This window comes from Myiozetetes cayanensis, unplaced genomic scaffold (genome assembly GCF_022539395.1).
Source record: "Myiozetetes cayanensis isolate MyiCay16 unplaced genomic scaffold, myiCay2020 scf1, whole genome shotgun sequence".
Lineage (NCBI taxonomy): Eukaryota > Metazoa > Chordata > Aves > Passeriformes > Tyrannidae > Myiozetetes > Myiozetetes cayanensis.
The window spans coordinates 128,442,653-128,460,561 of NW_026086604.1; the positions used below are offsets into that span (position 1 = coordinate 128,442,653).

The 17,909-nt window shown below is 37.8% G+C and overlaps 1 protein-coding gene and 1 pseudogene across 5 annotated transcripts in view; one reads left to right on the forward strand and one right to left on the reverse strand.

Annotated features, from left to right (window-relative positions):
* Positions 1-9,497, forward strand: part of LOC126650184 (exostosin-like 3) — a 28,474-nt pseudogene extending 18,977 nt beyond the window's left edge.
* Positions 1-17,909, reverse strand: part of CDK14 (cyclin dependent kinase 14) — a 309,078-nt gene that overhangs the window by 9,536 nt on the left and 281,633 nt on the right. The gene's annotated exons all lie outside the window — the stretch shown is intronic.

The window sequence follows — 17,909 nt, forward strand, 5'->3', positions numbered from 1 at the left end:
CAAATTAGATTTGGCCAGCCACCATAAATTCTTTTCCCTCTTCAAATATAAATACATATGTACATGCATACATGTTTTGTTTTATATCTGTTTCTATAATATATGTGCACAAATGCAAACACACAAATAATGTGTATGTAGGAGTCTAAATGAGTGTGGGAAGGATGGATACATAAAGACATTTCTATAAATATATGCTCTAGAATATGCAATTTTCACACTGTATAGCATCCCTTCCTTCGCAGGGAAGTTTAACTCCTGTGAAACTTAAAAGAAATGTATTTGTTCTGATATATGAAAAATAAATGCTGTGCAGTGTTGTTAGCTCAGGCTCAGAATTACCCCATGGACAAAGCTCAGAAGATTGCTGCTTATAGAGTTGCTCTGTGCATCTTCAGAGGTGTTAGCTCAAAGATTGTTTCAGTATACAGTCTAGCTTTCTTGGAAGCTTTTCTTCGATGGACTATACCTTGTTTGTGGTTTCCTGAGGAATACTGTTCACTAAGGCTAAATATAAGGTTACTTAAGTTGCTTTCTGCTGGGCTTTAGTTTTATCTAGTTATCCATGCCCCAAAATACACAGGAGAGGCAAGACTTAAGGCTGTCATTAAAAATTTATTAAAAAAAAAAAAAAGAGAGAGACACACTAGAAAAACTATGTTTGTTTACAAACTGAGAAGGGTTTTAAAAAAAATATTTTCAACTGTAGGCTTGTTAGTGATTCCTGAACTAAAATACCTTGTAACACACAGGATTTAGCACTGAATAGCACTGAATAGCACTGAAACCAAATATCTTCTTCCCTGTGATATGTCTACAAAGCAACTTTCAGAAGTTGAACAAGGCTGAATTATTACAATTTAATTTCAATTTGTGTCAAAGCCCATGTTGACATGGTCAGTTTATAGTGTCAACTCAGGATCCTGCACTGCTGTAACTAATTAAAGAAGCCTTAACAAAATATGTGCAAGTTACCTGTGTGGTTGAAACATCAGGTGTAACCTCCCTTGCCAGGTACACTATAAATGCAACTTCCAGTCTTGTTCCAAGGATGGGGCATAACTCCTTAAAGAGAAAACACCCTCACCACCTTCCCCTCAGACAGGCCACATCTTTGCCAATTCGCTTTATATTTCTTTAGCAATATTTTATATCATTTAATGTTTAAATGACACCTCTATACAAAATGAGTGCTCAGTTTTAGCTGGAGCCACCAATAGTTCAAATTACATAAATACAGTTAAATTTAACAAAAATGCAATATTAGAACAGCTGCAAAATTTGGTAGCGGTTGAAATATTTACTTGGACTGTTGTGTTTTCCAAATTGCACCTTTATGCATAGTAAGAGTTCAAAATGAAAGTCCTACATCTCCTAAGACTCTGTGAATGTGCACCCAGTAGTCCAGTTGATTCTGAAGGGCCAAGACTTGCCCTTAAATTACACACCAGTTGCTAAGCAGCCTATATGCATATCAATAATTGCAAACCAACCATGCATACTTTGCACACAGGTCTCTGCAAAATATTTTAATGAATTCCTTCATAGTGTGTCTTGTGAGGAAAAAAAGGAATACAAGCCTGATCTTCACTACAATATATTTCATTCACAGTACATACTTCCAGTGTTGTTTGATAACATGATTGGTTTCACAGTTGATTTGTAGGTGTACCTTTAACTTTTGAGTGGCTGTGATAACTTCCAAATTAGTTTTCTACAAGTCTTTCAGCAAAAATTCTTTTCTACCCTAGCTGCCCACAGCTGAAGTTTTTTCTTTGAGTTGAGAACAAAGTCCACAAAGCCTTTCACAATTACCATTTGAATAAGGCTTCGCATGAAAAATGGCCAGGACTGAATCTACTACACGTCTTCTAGTTTTTGAGAATAAAGCACAGCCCTCTGTGAGTGAGTTCTGGGAAAACTAGTACTTCAGACGAAGATACTACAAAAATAGCAGTGTTATTGAGCTCAATATGGTTTGCAAGCAAAGCCATGGAAAACTTATTAAAAACAAAAAAGAAAGCTGAAGATTTTGGTACACATAAAGACCAGAAATATATTAGTGCTACTTGTTTGGGAGAATATACTTCTCAAACATTACAAACAGCCAAATCCCTACAACTTCTTATAATTTTTTTTTTTAAAATCTGATTAACGTGACATGTCTAAATTGCTATGCTTCTCACCCTGATAACTTGCAAAAAAGTCTGCCAAAGAGGAAACTGACCAAATGTGAATTGGAGAAATGCTGTCTGCCTGGATCTATAATGAGAGAGCCTCAACCTACAATTTTTGCCAGTGTTTGACACAATGGGATCCTTATCTCAGCTGTATCACCAGCTCTCTACTCTGAAACAGATAAGTAAATGCTATACCTGAACAAAATTTGTAGATAGCTTAATTAAAATATCTGAAGGAGAAAAGAAAGAGCCTATCCATTACAGTTGTACATAACAGAACTCAGAAAAGAAAATACCTGTTGGAAAATGACATAAAGTCATTAATGTTCTGGTTAACAGGTTTGTTACTGGTTTGAACCCATCTCTGGAGAAAAGGAGCACCAGAAGAGCTGGTGAGAAATCTCACTGTACTCTCTTGCTAAACTAAACAGCCAAGGGACTACAAGCAACTAGGTGCAAGTGAGCTGAGCTGTGGTACCTTTCTATCATGTCTCATCTCTGTGGCAGAGCCACCTTAAAAAAATCCCACTGCTGCAAACCTCACTCCTTGTTCCTACCCTGCAACTTGTGCCTCTGTCACTTGTCTTGTAAAATTTTCTGCAGGACTTCCTGTATACTGGATCAGTAAAAGTATCAGAAGTGAAATTAGTTTTATGTAGATCTTCTCAGTGATCCCTTTTACACCAAACTTCCAAACAACATTACAACTAATGGGATTGGAAACTGGTGAGGTAGCAAGAAGGAACTACCTGGATGGAGCTAGGCAGAAACTTGACTGTTCTTGTCTGCAAAGACAAAATCATGGAATAACATCCTTATTTTTCATCAACAGCAGTTCCCAAGTGCATTACTCATAACAAAGCTTCCCTTTCTAACGTCTGAAGACACCTCCCAATTCACAAATGGCTAATTATTTTCAGGTATCCAGAAACACTGTGAAATCTGCCATAGCTAGCCACTTAGGGGAGCAGACAGAAGTTGTTGCATAATGACCTACTAATTAAAAAGGAAGAAAACCATATTCAAAAGATCTGGGAATACCCGTAAGATTGCCTAATAAGGATAATCTCCTGTACATGTTTCAAGGGAGCAGCAAACAAGAGATGGCTGAGAGCCCATGCCTCTGACTGGAAGTTCTTTGAATTTTTTTGGTTGGCTTTAATTTTTTTTTAGCAGTAAAAATACGTTGGCCTGCCAACATATCAAAAAGATGTTTAACAGTTTGTGAAGCTTCAAGTCTTATTTAAGCAGAGTTCAGAGAATTCAGAAGGGATAGAAAAGCATCTGATTCTTTATCTAGCTTTGAATGAAAAATATGACCCTAGAGTTCAGGGAGAGCAGATCAACTGTGCCCTAATCCAAATACCACAAATGAAACTTACTGATTGCCAGTGTCAGGAGTGATGGTCGCTGTTATTTAACAGTGCTATTTATCAACTCAAACCTAAACCTGTTTCTTTTATCTGAAACACAACAGCTGACCAACTCAAAACCCAGTGAGATGATGTGCCTGACCATCTCTCTCCATTCTTTCCCATCCAACATAACAAAAAGTACATAAGGTCAGAGGACTTAATTGGAAATTTATTCCTGCATTTCCCTGTCGTGGCTTTTATCCCCAAAGTGAAGTCTGCTGGACAAAATGACATATGAAAGGCTAAATGCCTTCCAGGTGACTCATTAGCATTCACCTCCTCCCAAAAATTAAGCACTGCCTCATGCTAAGATTAAAGAATCCACAGGTACTTAAAAATAGGGCATTTCGTATACATGTGATTGTTAATATTAGCCAAGTTACTTCTTGAAAGATAAGTGGTCTTGGAACAAATTTAATGCCACTAGTGTAATCAGTGCTGAGTAGCTATGGGATAGTCTTGAGATGGGTGTGGACTATTTGGTCTTACAAAGATTCCTTGGAATTTAAAGATACCTCTGCAAGGGATCTTTACAACACTGTAAACTACCTCAGTCCCCACAGATAAATATCAAACATTAAGAAAATAAAACGTGAATGTTTATCATTACTAAAATCATTGTACTAGCCTTCAAGTACCTACAGGCAGCTTGGAATTAAATAATGGTTTTTTTGTTTGTTTGGGTTTTTTTTTTGTTTTGTTCTGATTTGGTGGTTTGGTTTTTTTTAGAAGACAAAATGATTGTTCAGGTTCACAAGGAAAAAGAAAGAGGGATGGGTAAATTAACAAAATAAATAAAAAAAATCCATTTCACATCAGTATTTTTATTTTCATTTGTGTTTTTCCTAGATTGTACTTTTCAAACCAGCAAGGAATTCTTAATTAATCTGGAATATGGAGTTATGAATGCCTTTGTTTTAGCTTGACAGAACAGACAGAACAGTTGCATTCTGGATAGCAACGACCCTTCTAGCTAAACACCATCTGGTTATACTTTGCTGCTGTGGCTTTTCAGAGACTGAGCATCATGTCAAAGTGGTCATGTCAATTAAAATACAATTTTAGGACAGCACTGCAACCCTTATGTAGACATAAATTGGACAGAAAGCATCAGAAGGATCTGAATCAGAAGGATCTTTCCCACAATTATAGTATAATACTTTAATGGCAAGTGTAAGTAATAGATGTATTTAAATTTTGGGATATATTTCCAAATATCATTATGTCTAAAACTCTTAGTCTGTGTGTCCACCCACACCATAAGTGCCATGCAGTGGTATTGACAGAGAGATCATGAAGTCTTTGGAGTTGTCCTTTTCAAGCCTGAGTTGTTTCCCAGCCTGAGAGTTCTTAAGACTAGAATGGAGCAGAAGAGAAAAAAATCCCAGATTAGGAAATGCACTGGTGTTTTATGAGATATTGCTTGCCTCCGTGCTCATTCCCTAGAGGCTTTGCTGATACTTACTGAATATTGCTATGCAGTCCTTTCACCTATACAGCTTCCACTTGGGATTCTTGCTGAGAATCTATGACATTAGAAATAATTACTGGCAGCTTCAGGCCAGCTGCTTTCTTTTCTGCCAGTTCCATTTTTACATACAAAACCATATGGAGCACTGAAACAGAAATATTTCCCCAGTGCGGTCTTTGTGGCATTACATGGAAAAAATGTTCCAGAATTAGGACCTCTACAGAGCATCACTACAGCAATGAGGATATCCTATCTAGTACATAAAGAGACCACAAAGCAGCTCAGTGATTTTATTTCTCAGAATTCCCACTCTGGCTGAGGTAAGAACCTTTTCCACATGTATGAGTAAGATGTTCGGATATTACGCATGGTTTAGGAAATCCAACATGAGGTACTTCTCAATGACACAACTTTTAGAAAGCATGCAGGACCTACTACCTTTGAAAATCAGGCCTCCTGTAGGTATTACAGAGGCTTCCCCTCTCCTTTCTGTTTGTTTGTTTTTTGTTTTTTGTTTTTTTTTTTTTTTTTTTTTTTTTAATTTAAATGTTTTTAAAAAGCAGTCTCTGCACAGTCTTGAGAAGCTTCACACATGTGGAAGAAACAGTAGATGTCAAGTCAGGTGCAACATACTGAGCTTTTCATGGTATGCAAAGACAGGCATCATGGTAAGATGGAGTACTAAAGGCTTTTCTTTCAAAAGTACCATAAGCATTGGTTTTCTTGTAACTGCCAGAAATACTTCATCTTTTTTTTTTTTTTTTCTTGAAGGTCCATTATAAAAGTAAGGTTTTGCATAGCTCATTTAAATAGTTTAAATGACACAAGGTTAAGAACAGGAAAGCCTTTCACTGAAGGTGGTTAGTCCTTTTCAAAGATTTCATATTATTTGAAGCTTACTTTCACTGCATTCTTTTACTTTGGCTGCTTCCCAAGTGAGTATAAGTTAATTAAATAGGATTTTGACCCTCTAACCTTCCCTACAAATTGCATCTTTACCTAACTCTATTTAAATAAATCAGATAAAAAACCAATCATGTAGCAGAATACATATTTTTACAGCTGTGGAAAAAATAAACATGTCTATTAAGCTTATTTGTAAGTACTTAGTACTCAAAGCAACAGCCAAGACTCATGGATGATTTTAATTAAAATAAATCTGGGTGGGCATATAATTCATTTATGATGGTTTTTCTCAAACTGAATCTTCTCTAGCATTACTGAACATCACTGCACTACAGTAAGTCCTCATTTGTTTGAGGCAAGTTCAATCCACCTGATTAGCTTGTATTTGTTTTGAGTCATGTGAAGTGTAAGTTTTATCTATGAAAAATATCAAAGATAGGAGGCTAAAAATTGCTACAGGAAAGGAGAGAAAGAAAGAGCAGAACAGATGGGCGGATAATAATTATACAGAAGGATACCCAACACCTCTGTACCTGACATGCTCTGGGTTTAATTATCAAAAGAAGGTGAAATAGATGTACCAGGAGAACACTGCATTCTTCTCTACAAACAGTGTGACTTTCTGTATCTCATTAGCCCTTTTCACCTTAAAACACAGGCTTCTGATTGTTAGACCCTTCCAAAAACCAGCAACACCTTTTAATTTCATCCAGAAACAAAATATAATTTTGATGTAAATAATGATAGCAGTTATGTCTGAAGAAACGAGTGACTAGCTCACGTATAAAGAATGAACAAAGAACTAAGCTGCCTCTTTGTGCCTACGTGATGTGCTCAGGTCTCTGCATAGGCAGTGACAAAGACACTGCCACTGGAGCCTGAGCATTGATCACATCTCTCACCCCCAGCAGGGACTTCATAAATTGAGTTCATCACAGAATTAAATCCTCCCAAAATGTAGGCCTTTAGTTTGATATATTGATAACGATACCATCTAACCGCCTCACTGGTGCATTATGTTTCTATTTTGCAGCCTTTTGGTGATAAATACACACGTATTCAAGAGCGTTAGGTTTTTGATCATTGACTGGGACATATTTACCCATTTCCTGACACCTTTCTCAACCCATCGTTGCTGAATTAACAGCAGGAAGATGACAACAACAGTCACATCGTGCACAAGAAGCTCCCACCACAGTGTGAGCAGAGGCAAAGGCACTGGCAGGAAGGCAGTCCTGCACACTGACTCTCATCTTCCCAAGTGCAACTTATCTCCTCATTATAAGTGTTTGGGGTGTCTTAATGGCATCATGCATCATGTTTTGTCCACCTTTGTCAAACTGCGTTAGACCAGGGTTGTTACCATGCACAGTCTGTGATAACAAGGATTAACAGGAATAAACTCTTCCATTTTTCACACTGCACAGAAAAGGATCATATATTCTCAACAGCAAGGCTTCTCTTCACTGTCCCCAAAACAAAGGTTTCTAAAGTAAGGTCTAATAGTAGAGAGTACCCAAAGTTAAAAAAAAAAAAAAAAAAGGCAATCAAAAAAGGCACTGGAAATTCTGAAAATTACAATAAATAGTTTAAAGGCATGTCAACAGCCTGTAACTCTTCCTCCTTGAACATTTTTATCCCATCAAGTAACAACCAACAATAACAGTACTGTAAACTCAGAGAGATACATTCTTTGTGCTTTGAAAGGGCTTTGCATAGAGTTATTTTAATTATTTTCCTTATATAGTAAGTAGAGAATGAAAAAGATTTCTGAAATAAGAAATGTTATTGTTAACTCACTAATTACAGCTGAGGGACTTAGGGGCACTCTGGTTTCTGGAATACCTTTGAGCTTATTTTACAGAATTGACTAAGTTGGTGGTATCCCTGTCACATGGATTTCAATGCAAGGCACCAAAACTTCCTTTATGCAGAAGTACAATGGACAACATTGGATGCTGAAATAATATCCTGGAAAATTCTAGAACACTAATACTTGAAACAGGGGATTTTTATTAATTTTAAGAAGTTAATTTTTCATTTGCAATTGCCTATTTATGAGGTGATTGAGTTTTGAGTTGATGTATAAATTACATGCTATGTTATTTATTTTTCAAACATAAAATACGTATCCTTGCTATTTTGAGAAACTGTTGACCCTTGAAAGTCAAAGCAAGGGCTTCATTTCTCTCCTTTGATTCTGGGGGCCCCACAGACAAGGGGGTTATGAGATTCCCTGTTTTGCTTCTTGACATTCAACACGCTTATGGCTCGGGACCAGTGGAGTAGCTGGGGACAACCCGGGTGTCAACACGTAGGAAGAGCTGCTAAGGGAACCTCAGGAAAACGCTGAGATGACGGTCAAGGAGCCCTGTGTGACAGAGCAGACCAGGAGGGCAGTCTGCAGCCAAAGCCAGGCAATCTCACAGCTACAAACTACGAGGTTTCACAGCAGAAGCTGCTATAATATGGAAATAGATTCTTACCCTCCAGGCCCATATGTCATCAAACCAAGCTAAACTGAAGCTGCCAACTAAAATGGGCAATTTCACATGAACTTGGCAGGGTGACTGCCAACACAGAGCTTGTTTTCCACTGGTGCCACCCACTCTGCTAATCCAATTCTGTTTTCTGATTTGCTTTTAAATAATGATGAACACAGCAGACGGGAGGGGAAAATGTTCCCGGCAGTTAAGCCAGCATGTGAGTGAGGCTCTTTGCTTTTCACATATCTTGTGCAAACTAGCTCTAAATGCAATGTCAAGTGATTAATAGTGGATAAATGAGAAAGCCAGGATTTGCCATGTTCTCAGTCATTTAATCTTTGACCAGAACAGGCAGGCAAACAAAACAGTCAGAAGGATAACATGTTGAAAGAGAAAGAACCAACTTTCATAACATTTAACTTTGATAAGGATAGGGATGCACTCTTGTTCCCAGCCTTGCAAATACCATTTTTGGGAGATTTTTTTGGAGGTGGCGTAATGGAGGGTTGTTAAGCACCAGAGCAACATTAAAAATACCTTGCAAGTCAAACACACAGTAATCAGGACAGGCACTGTTGAGTGTAATCCCATAGCCAATTCCTTTTTACAAGGACGGGGGAACCAGCTGAAGCACCAGGTTAGGGAACAGGGATATGACTGTCAAGAAAAAGGGCAGAAGGAGACACAGAGAGGCAGTGGGCAGACAGCAAAGAGTGTACAGCCGCGAGGCTACATGTCTTCTCCGCAGCGGCAGGAGGACCTATTATTCCTGGGTCACACAACATTATCTCCTGTCCAGCAAACAGCAGGTAAGCTTGTTTGCACAGTGCACTGTGTTTTCTCTTGTGTCAGCCTGACACAGAGGATAATCACCTCCTACTGCTACCTACTGGCCTCACACTGAGGATTGAAAGGTATGAATCCCACTGGCAACAGATCTCGATGAAGGTGAAAAAAGGCATCAGTGTGATTCCATATACCAAAACTTCTTTCTTCCGCTTTTTCAGTTTCTGAAAATTTCAGAGATTACAACTCTTGAAAGGAGTTAAAAATGCTTGGGCAGTATATTTAATCCCTTGTACATCTGTAGTAGTTTTTAACACATGATCATTTTCTTGTCCCACAAGAAACCTTTGCCACATTTACTGCTCAAACTATATGCTTTTGTAAGACAAAGAGTTTTATTGAAAATAAGACCCTTGACTCCTTTATTGTGGAAGCTAGAAGGTCTCAAGTAAGTTGAGCAGCAGACAAGATAACAAAGTTTCAGTAGCTGAATGCCTGTAACGCTGCATTTGAGTCCTGCTTCTGCCACACTTCCTACATGATGCTAGAAAACTGTCAGAGCTCCTATGTGATACTAGAGAAGTTATATTAGCACATTTTATTTTTTTTTCTAACTGAAATTCACTTGGCAGTTCTCATTTCCTTTATAGTCCAAGATGGTTCCTGGCTGTTGCTGTTGATATGCTGAGCACTCACTGCTCCAACTGAGGTCAATGCAGAATGAAATCCAATACGAACATATTAACCACTAAAAGATGCTAGGAGCTCCGAAAAATCAGGCAAGGAAAATTGATTCATTTTCAACAATTGCCATTTTAATACCTGTGCCTCAGCTCCTAGTGCGTAAAATGGACACCTGCATACCATCTCAGCTCATGAAGGTACTATGAAGGTGGCTTCACAATGGGGCAAAGAACTAGATACAATGCATCACAAAAAGCCTCCATGAAAACTCACGATTCTGTACCTGTGCAGATTATGGACACTGTAAGCATAATGCATAGGATAGAACAGTGAATGATGAAGATGAAAAGAAATGTCAACTATCCATCTGTGTTCACAATCCATTATCCCGTAAAAAAGTGGCTTGAGGTCCCAAAGAAAATAATAGTATATATGATCCTGGCAAATAAAGACTGTAGATGAATGCATAAACCACAGGCGGAGATGGTTAAATTTGGAACTTTAATTTTTATATTTCCTAAGCACTGTTTGAATTTGCCACTTTAATAAATTTCTTGAGCAGGCTTTAGAAGAAGACAGTGTTGCTGGGAACTAATGGTATATCTTCCCAGTTACTCATATAGAAGATGAAGAGATTTCTAATATGAAACATAAGCTTGTCTCAAATTTACTATCAGTTTTGATGTTTTCAACTGAAATATTTTGTCTGGTTTGATGTTGCAAGACCACCGTAACATAATTTGAGACAGCAACCTTTGATAATAGAGGATAACAGATATTCCATTGTGTAAATTTTACAATCTCTGTTTTTCCATCAAATGTAGGGAGTTCAGCATATGCCTTCTAAAAACTGAAGAATTTCATACAGGCATCTGTACTGGCCTGTTCTCTGTACTAATTAAATTAGTTTCCTGTTGAGTAAGTAAAGTACTGGCAGCCAGGAACAGTTGGGGAGACAGCTCAGAGGCTTAAGCACTGAACCATGAACTTTTCTGTTTACTACAATATTAAACAAGTAGACACTCTTGCTGACATTATGGGGAATGAAAGAGCATTCTGTTAAGATATTTGTTTCATTACTGTTCGTGAACTACTGATCTACTTAAAGAGAGAGTCTTAAAGATACAAAAGGTATTTCATTTGATACAGTTAACTAAATAAACTCATTATTTGGTTTAAAAATACATGTGTCAAAGTTAAAGCTGAATTTGAACTTCAAATTGAAGGGGTCAAAACTCAGAAGGGAGAAATAACTCAAATTGCCGCCCAGTAACCCAGCTGCGTCTCGGGTTCTGCACCTCCACTCTAATGATCACAAAAATGAAAACTTTACACAGCACACAGAATTTCGGCTCAAGCACCTCACAAGTGGCATTGATACTTTAAAGGAGTAGGGCAAGAGACATCATGTCTCTGATCTTCTATGCTAGTGGCTTTCAGCAACTGCTGGAGAGTTTTCTGAATGTTTAAACAAAGCATAACGAGAAGGAAGCGCAAGCAGTATATGAATGAAAGATCTAAACAGCCATTCTTACTTACTTTTCATTTTTCCTTGTAATGTAAGACCTCTTAAAGTATTATGAACTGTTTACATTAAAATATACATGCTTACCACACTACATATACATTGAGACTTTGTGTGCATATATTTAGCTCAAAGCTAGTGTCTGAATAAAAGCCCTTTCTGAAAATAGAGATTTATAAAAAGAAACACTGATAAGCTTTCAACTATAGGGACTCCAGTGGTCACTGCAAAAACAGCATTGCAACACAAAACCTGTGTGATTTTGCGGATCACCCCATAAATCTTCCTTTGTCCCATGAGTTTAAGTTTTCAGCCAAGAAAAACAACATTCTTCATAAAATTAATGAAAACAAGCTGCTCTTTGCCTACAGAAAAAGATTTTTCTTAATTACATTTTTTGCTTTGAATCATATATCCTGTAGTTTGATTAAATTCCCTTAGAAGTCAACTAAAAATTAGAGCTTTGCAGTGTTAAGCTCAAATGTAGTGTTTACTCGGAGAATATAAACCCACTGTGCCTTTGGAAGCTGATATTTAAAGCAAGAATAAGAACAATATGCCAGACAGTTTTTAGTATTTTCATTATGTCACTGTATAAATTTATTTTCAGGGCTTAGAGTTTGCAGAGAAATATGATCTGGCCAATGTATTTATTAGAAATAAATGGGCTGTGTAAATGAATGTAGATAAAGCAAGAATACTGGAATTCTGGTTAATCCCTTGAGGCAGTAAATCAGGATTTCTAAAGCACTTAATACAAAATATCTGCATCAAGGGGTTAAATATATAAAATATGAAAAGTCAAAGACAAGAATTAGATTAAAAGGTTACATGGAGACGGTGTTGAAAAAAGTGGAGCCTGCTGCTAAATAGATATCCAACAGGCATTTATTTAGGTTCACTGGCTGCAGCAGCCGCTGGCATACTCTAAATGAACTCATACAACAAACAAAAATCAAATTCTAGTGACAGTCTTTGATCATTTTGTAGTACCAAAGCAGAAAATTTCCTTGCAAGAACCAAGCTACATGGACATGATTAAGCTAATGCAAGTAATTGCCCTAACTGAAAAATAAAAACGCCCATTCTCTATACCTCTGCTGCATCCTCATGGCCTCAGTATTTCAGATGAGCCCTGTATCTTTCCTAGCAGACTGAGCCTAATCCCCAGCTGGGACAGCAGACAGTGAAAAGACATCACTCATTAATTTAAGCACTAATTGAATCAGTTCCTATTCACCTGAAAATCTCCTTCCAGAGTGAAACCGGTCCCCAGAACTAAGTGTTTGCCAGGCCTAAATCATAATTTAAATTAAAGAACACTTTTCTTTCACTCTGGCTCCCAGTGCTTTCACACAAACAAGATTTTAGAAGACTTATTGTGTATGTACCACTAAATAAAAAAACCCAGCCCAAAATCCTAAGGTCCCTAAGCAACAAAAAGTGAACGCATTGCTCACACAAACAGCATGTTCCCTCAGGTTCTCTGTGCAGCAGATGTATTCCTAACATGACTGCAGCTATCACCCATGACCAGTAAGTGTTGGCTCCAAAGCTCAGAGATGCACTTTGTTGTAAGTTATAAAGCAACACGACGTACCTTGAGATATATATCTATATATATTTCTGCTTTTATGCACACACATGGATAAAACTGAACTTCTTTTTTTGCTACCATATGAAGACTGTACCTCTGACCCTTTCAGGGATTCCATGCAAAGAGGCCGGTACCCACACAGAGCTTGTTTGAAGTCAATGTGGTTTTCCCAGTGGGAGACAGGAAGAGATGGGAATTACTGAGTTAAATTTGTGTATTGGTATTTTCAACATAAATTAACTACTTGCAGCTAAAGTAATAAATACTGAAATCCTACTATGCATTGATACCTTTTAGATCTCTGGGAAGGCAAGTGACCTCGATCCTGCCTCTGTCGTTCTAAGCTTAAAAGTTTTAAATTTTAAAGAAAATTTAGTCCAGATTGAGACAAGGATTCCTATTCCCCACATTGGTACCTCCAGAAACTTTGTTTGCTTCAGTAGGTATTAATCACATCCCTAAAGTTAAATATTTTTTCACCTATGTTCCTAAATTGAGTTTTGTATGAATAGGAAATGAACAAAACCTTTTCTTTGTATGAAAAACTACAGTGCTCATCACATTTGTTCAGCAAGGTCTTAGCAAATACTATTTCACAATTCAAGGAACACATGCAAATTCCTGTGAAGAGATGCAAAAGCTCTTGTACACATCTTTTCCTGTTTGGGACAAGGCTGACACAACCTACTAAGACCCTGAGCATGGGTGATATGTACTTGTTAGACCTTTTAACCTACAACTGATAGTAAAAACTAGATGTTGTCAAATCTTAGCCCAGCTGAGCACGCTTTAGGGCATCTTCCCACTTGTTATTTTGCCTCTTGATTATCACTCATGCACAGAAAGAAACCAGCAGAAACACCCAGGGAATGGCTAACAGTTCAAAGCTACTATTTTAAAAGAAGACATTGATATAATTAGCTAACATATAAAAAATATGTGAACTGTGAATTGAGCTCATATGCACACACTTTATTTGTAGGAATCGGCTATTATGTTACCATACAGTTGTCTAAATTGATTGTAAAATATCATTCTTTTGACAACTCAGTTTTACAGTGACAAAAATACCGAATGAAGGCAACATACAAGTACTGGGGAGAAAAAGTCTTGGGAAAGAAAGGATGTTTTAGTAATTACTTTTATTCATTTCAGAAAGTTGATACCTTTAATCCCATGAGTCTGAATGAGTGTGTGAATGTACAGGGAACACGCTATTGCAGCATTGCTAATGCTGTCTAGATTTGACCTCTGAGGAACAGTTTGTGTCATCGTGGAGAAAAAGCTCTGGTAAAACATTTGTCTAGATAAAAGACCTCAAGCAGTTAACCTGCTCAGCAGAGGTAACGCAACTGGGCACCAGGATAATGACCTCTACCCAAATGGGGAAAGTACATCAATGTAACACTATGGCGGCGAGACAAAAGATGCTCTTATTTTAAGCTCATGCCTCCATTCCATTTTATTTTTTCCTAAACAAAAATCCTGATACAAGTAAATACACCACCTGGGTAAAAGTTACAATTCAGATGAAACAAACTTTTCCTATTTGATACATGAATTATTGATAGATGTTTTTCTGACTTCAGGTAGTTATGACACTACTCTTACACATAAACCGGAAGAACCTGATGAGCCTTGTTTAGCAAGTCAAACCTGTCCTAAAAGACATAACTCATTTCTTATGCAGATTATTTACACTTAGGATATACTTTCATTGTTTATACTAAGTTTTCTTCTGTCTGTTTTTAAAAAGAGACACCGTGTCACATATCCATTATTTTTAACAGGCAGAATGCCTTGAATATTTAGCTACCGCTCTTTTAGCACCACACAAAAAGTTCTGGGTTTAAACTATTTATTTTTAAAGTAGTAGCATGATCAGACCTGCATGCTTATCTAAAGATCTTTGCTTTATGAGGGAGATTTTAGTCTGTGAGGTTTCCTCTACACATGGTAGGCAGCTGTCAGCAGCAGTGAGCAGGGCGAGGGGTCACCGCAGCTGCTCTGTGAAATCACAGGGTTCCATCAACATCGCAAAAATCCTGCAGAGTGGGAGCTGGGAGACCACGGATTAGAGTACATTGGAGTGTGTATATAAGGTCACATCATGTCTATCAAAGTGATATCAAACTGGTACGCTGTACAATACATTTTACTGTGTTCTGTGTTCAAAGAAAATAAAAGAAGAATGGACATGTGTGTAGCAGACCACAGTTTAACACAGAATTTCACATTGTCCTTTCAAATAGATGGATTTACTAAGTTCACAAAGACATGTCGAATATGTATACACAGTGGAGATGTGTTGACTTGAGAGAGAACTACATTTCATGAATTCTTCAGGTCAGACATGAATGATATCAAAATAATTATTATTAATTAAATAGTTTTAGAAAAGGCTATTAAGAGAAACCAGATGTTCACATTTCCTGAATCCTACACACTAATATACATAAATGTCTGTCCTTGCATATGTACGTCAACAGTTTCCCATAAAATGCCTTTTAGTATCTCCTCATGAAACTTAACTTTTATGAAATCAATAGCTGTACCATCTCAAGATAACCCTAAAAAAGGATAGATAGGTATCAAATGCATAATTCTAGTTTGTGGGTAGACACAAATCAGCCCCATATCTGCTTGTTTCAGTGGACAGTTACAGGATATTGAATGCCACATCTGTCATGTTATATACAATCCCCAGAATCCAGATATTTATAATTCTCATTGTTAGGGTGCTTCAACCAGATGAACAAAACTATGCTTCCCAACAACAACAACAACGAAAGTTACAGAGATGACATCTTGCATGAGGAAAGAAGAAAATTAGGGCAACAGAATTTATTTTGGCTGAAATATGCACTAAATGAGATGACTAAACAATGTCTCCTATTTCTGGCAATCTTGTGCAAACTGAAAGCTGGTAGAGGTATTCAGACAACAAGGTTTTATCAAACTACATCTGTCTACAAAGCTAAGAAGTTGATGACACTATAACAATTTTATGCTGTTTCAAAACCATTTCCACAATTTTACAATTACTGGTAATCCCTTTCAGCAATAGAAAACACAAAATGTAGGTGCACAGAATTAAAAAAGGAGAAAGCATCCTGATTATAAACTGTACAGTGTTGAAGTACAAGCTTCTGAAACAATCCAAATTGTATGATTTAGACTAAATCTAGACTAAATTTAGACTAAAGCATCCCAAATATCTGAACGAACAGGACTCTGTGACCTTCAAACTTCCTCTGAAAAGTTCTGAAGTTTTACTGTTTAATTTGGTTCTGTGAAGCATCTACTGTGGGCACGAGGATAACTGCAAAAACTGCTGGCCCTGGCAAAGACTGCAAAGCTGTCAAAAAAAAAAAAAAGTTACCACTTTAAGCAGAACTAAATTACAAACCTCCCCATCTTGTTACCATAAATACCAACACCCACTTGCACAGTAAACTCTTTAATCTCTTCATCACAAAACCCTTCATGCCTGGCACTCACTCATACATGTATTTGCAGTTATTTTTCACAGCTGACTGTCATCCTGCCCTTGCCCAGTTATTACCCAATCTTCCTGGACACACACATTCACTTGAAGGCATCCTCCTCCACTTAGCCTCTTCCCACACTGAAGCCCTGTCTTCTTAACCACTGGCCCAAATACACCTGAGGCATTGAGAGGTTTCTGAGCCACTGGAGCTCAGCATGTGAAGGGGTTTTGCGTCTTTGGGTTTCTCCGGTTTTGTTTTATTTGAAGCAGAAAATCTTCGATGCAGGACCGTTTCTTCCTGCTTTCCTGGGAAAGGCTTCTTCCCCTTACACTGGACAGGCGAGTGTTTCCAAGACTGAACTGAAGAATAAATGCAGCTGAACACCCCTGGCAGTGCCACGGTCTCTCCTCAGCTTCAGCACTGCTGATCCGGGTCTGGTCCCCGCCTGTGGCCCCCTTGCCTCTGCAGTTTTTCACAGCGATCATTCCTGCTCAAGCACCAGTGCTCCCCTCCCAAAAGTGGGAACACCAATGCACCCACTGCCTTTAGTAACATACTTAGGATCAGAAAGGATCACACAAGTGCTGCCTGTCTTAGCCCACCTGTCAAATAATACTTCACCTGCTTGACAAATGGTTTCTCAATATTAAGTGAATTATCTTTGTACGTCTGAATAAATGAAAAGGATTAAGGACAGTTGGTGGCAGAAATACAAAAAAGTGGAAAGTTTCCCATGGCTTTCAGCCCTACGATTACTCTTCTAAGCCACTGTCTTGGGGGAAAAATGTAATCTGCAAATACTATCTTATTTTCTTGTAAGAATAGGAATTCGTCTTTTTCTTTTTAAAAAAATTTAATCCTGAGGACTGATCTTTCTAAGGAAAGAAAAGTTCCTGTCAAAATGGAAGGGGCAAAGAGTAGTAAGACAAACATATCTGAAAAAAAGTTTTTCACCAGAATTATAAGAAATTCTGTCACCCGTTTCACTTTTAAATCCTATTTCCCACATCCCCTATTGCAAAACCATAGTACGGCACATATTTTTCTATCATCAGTTCCTTCTTGCATTATTCTCAGGTTAGAGATCAGCTTCCTAGAGCTTGTAGAGCACAGCAGGAGCTGAGTAGAAGTGACACACAGACAGCCCTAAGTCTGCATATCAGAATTCCCAGTTCCACAATTCCTTCTGCAACATTACTGGGCACACGGTAGATGACTATTTCCCTTGTTTTCTGTGGGGCATAGCAATTTTTCCACTGGATAGGTCAGCCAACTAGATAATCCGTACATGCAAACCAGTGGGCCCCAAGAGTCATCCCATAAGCATGATAATGACATCTGAAACACTGTAATTAACAACATGCACCA